This window comes from Cervus elaphus, chromosome X (genome assembly GCF_910594005.1).
Source record: "Cervus elaphus chromosome X, mCerEla1.1, whole genome shotgun sequence".
Taxonomy (NCBI): Eukaryota; Metazoa; Chordata; class Mammalia; order Artiodactyla; family Cervidae; genus Cervus; species Cervus elaphus.
The window spans coordinates 26,327,477-26,330,712 of NC_057848.1; the positions used below are offsets into that span (position 1 = coordinate 26,327,477).

At 57.7% G+C, this 3,236-nt stretch overlaps 1 non-coding gene across 1 annotated transcript; it reads left to right on the forward strand.

Moving 5' to 3' along the window:
• The first annotated feature begins 2,003 nt into the window (after positions 1–2,003).
• On the forward strand, positions 2,004–2,089 carry LOC122691078. The gene has a single exon (XR_006340320.1). It is a non-coding gene; the product is annotated as a small nucleolar RNA SNORD62 (small nucleolar RNA).
• The last annotated feature ends 1,147 nt before the right edge of the window (positions 2,090–3,236 follow it).

Here is a 3,236-nt window from a genome sequence, read left to right on the forward strand (position 1 = left end):
CTATGGGCTGGTTCCGTCTCCCTGCCAATGCCAGGCAAGTTCTCAGACCAAGCAGGAAGCCAGGCAGGGAAGGGGATGGCTGCCTTGCTTGGGGGCTGTTGAGAAACAGCTGGCCGTTTTGTTCACATGGTGAATACTGCTTACTTATTTACGTTTAAGTCTTTATTTATGTGGCTGTGCTAGGTCTTCGTTGCGTCACATGGAGTCTTTGATCTTCGTTGCGGCATGTGGGATCTAATTCCCTGAGCAGGGATCGAACCCGGGCCCCCTGTATCGGGATCCTGGAGTCTTAGCCCCTGGACCACTGGGGAGGTCCCATACTGGGTTTTTTGAGTTGCTGAGGCGATGGGTCTACTTCACGTGTGTCTCTGCCAGAAGGCGAGCCAGGGCGATTTCTGTGGGCCTTGTTCCCTTTTTTTTACAGGACTCTGATTTCAGCTTGCAGCCCGGCTCTGCCTCTGGTCCCACAGGGATTCCAGTTGTCAAACCTCAGGACGCATTGGCCATGCTTCTACTGCCCAGCTGTGTGGTCCCTGTGCCAGCAGGCCCCGGGGAAGAGAGCCTCGTCAGTGTGGCTCTCGGGTTGGGAGGGTCGGTTTGTGTCTTGGTGCCATCTCTAGCTAGTTGAACGCCCGTGGCAAGTTGGTCCACGCCCTGGTTTTGTGAGCTTAAAATGGAGTGGTGTAACCCCTAAGGTCTGTTGTATTTGGCACTTTGTGATTCAAACCTTCCCGGGTTCCGCAGTCACACAACGTTTGAGAATGCTGTGCTAAATTAAGTAAACAAGTTTCCTTACTCTGCGATTATTCAGAAACCCCATGACATGCAGGTGGGCACTGGACACTGCAGGAAGGGGGTCTAGCGCTGTATTTCTGAGTATGTTTCCAGGGCCTCTTTTTCACAGTCTGGGGGAAGGGGCTGAGACAGGAACTGGGACCTCCATGCCATGCAGTGGGGCCTGCGTGCTGGCCACCAGCTCTGCTTCTGTTGCTGAAACACGGCAGCCCTGCTGGAAGGCTGGGTCCGGACAGGAGAGGGTGTGGTTCCCCCCTTTGCAGGTGTCCCACTGTGTCCTTCCCTCCAGGCCGGGCTCACCCCCAGCATCCCCATCCTGCAGCGTGACCACCACATCCAGAGAGCCATCAGCCTCTCCCACATGTCCTTCCCCACCGCTGACTTCACTCTGAAGGTAACTTGGGGCCTGGCTTGTGAGTGGGCAAGAGCAAGCAGACCCCACCCCAGCACACCCCCTCCTTCCACCCCTGGACTTAGCTTTGTGCCACCGCTGCCTTCTGGCCCGTAACTTCAATCTCCCCCCACCTCCTTGCATCCAAAGATGAAGTCTGTGCACAAGGCTTGGGGAAACTCGCCCAGCTAGCCGGAGCAGAGCTCGCCAGGAGGCGCCAGCTCAGGCCTGCAGTCCCCACCCTCCAGGGGGGCCTCCCGCGGGGTCAGCTATAGCTCCTTCAGTGGAGTCTCCAAGCCCTCTGTGCCCGTGGCCTCAGTCACACTTTCTGCAGCCCTTCCAGGTACCTCTCCCCTGGTCCAGCTCACGGATCCTTCTCCATTCCCTCGAGGGAAACATGGGTTTGTAGCCCTGAGGCCCCCCTGCCTTGACCTAAGGAGCATGTTCCTGCCTGGGGGCCATGGGTTCCTGTGTGCCCTGGTCTCTGGCACTTGCTGCTCTCAGCGTCCGACCCTGGGAGGCGACAGGACTCTGTGACCTCTGCAGGGCTCTCTCACCTCCTGCAGAGAGGTCCCATCAGAGATTCTGTCACATGAGCAGCTGTCTGAACGTTGCCCCCTCCTCTGTGAAACAGCAGAGTCGTGATGGCCCAGTGCGGGGTCACCATGCCCATGAGATGAGCTCACATCCAGGGAGGGTTTTGTATCAACTGAGCCTCAATAAGCAGGAGCCAGTTTTACCCCAATGGTCACTGTCCTCATCACGGTGTCAGTGCCCAAAGGAGCCCGTGGGGACTCAAGGGGCCCAGCTGCCAGCGTCTCAGTGATCCGATCGCAACAGATCCTTCTGACTCTCCACTGTGGACTCAATAGCAGGGAGATGAAGAGGACCGTGACTGAGAGACCTTGGCAGCCTCCTTTATGACCGAGCCCTTCCTGGGTGTGCGGGGTGGTGAGTGAGAGGGGAAGGCTGGCTGCAGCGGCCCCTCTCCCCGGGCCCTGGGCTGCACAGGAGCCCAGGGCCAACTCTGCCACGTTGCCTCCCCCCACCACTTTGCAGGACCTTCTGGGACAGTGAGACTTGATCCTGTTCCCCTGCCTCGAATTGTGTTTCCAGGCAGCCACCTGCCACCTCTCTACCTGATGGCCATGTGTTTGCGAGTCAGCCCCGGCTGGTTCCTCAGACCATACCTCAGCAGCAGAGTTACCAGCAGGTAATGCCAGTGAGACAGGTGACCCAGGGATAGAGGGGAGGGTGCAGCACAGGGCGTGATTGGCTGCTTCATGTACCCGTTCATGGCCTGTCTCATGTTTTGAACCCCTCACATTACTGCCGTGTACCTGGCACGTTATGGCAGCCAGTCAGTGTTTCCTGAGTGAACACGTGGGAGCCGAGGAGGAGGGACGGAGCTGAGTGCTCTGGACCGCTTAGCTTTCCTTTCTTGACGCTCTCCCTCCTGCACCCTAGCCAGGGGATTCACTGAAACGGAATTCTCTTTGGTGATCAGGTATCCTTCTGCTGAAGAGAAGAAAGGCCTAGACTCCCAGGCATGGATGCGTTAGAAAGCGGTAGTTGTATAAATGAGCAGGTGTCTGTGTTCATGCACAGTGGGCACAATTCTGTGCTGGCAGGGGCCGCGTGTGGAGGGAGTCTCCCTCCTGAAGCTGGTGCTGGGCCTTCCACGGGGCTCCTGTGCCCGCCAACCCCTGTACCCGCAGAGCCCAGGGTGAAGCACTGCCCCAGGGGCAGAGGATATGGCCCATCCTGATCTTTTCAGAGCATATTCTTAAACATTATGTCTTTTGGCTCTGCAAGGTCTCATAACTGGGCCATACCACATGTATTCTTCTGTCCGTGGCGTTATCCATCCACGGTTCCGCTTCTGGACCCGCCTCTGTTGGGGGTGGAGCTCAGGCTCCTTCATCCAGCGGTGCAGGGTCCAGTGCAGGGATGCTCGTAGTGCTGGTTTGGGGTTGCTTCCTGCCGGTTCTCTGCTCTCTCCTGAGAAGGAAGGAAGTGCAGGCAGGCTGTGTTGAGTTCGCTCTATGGG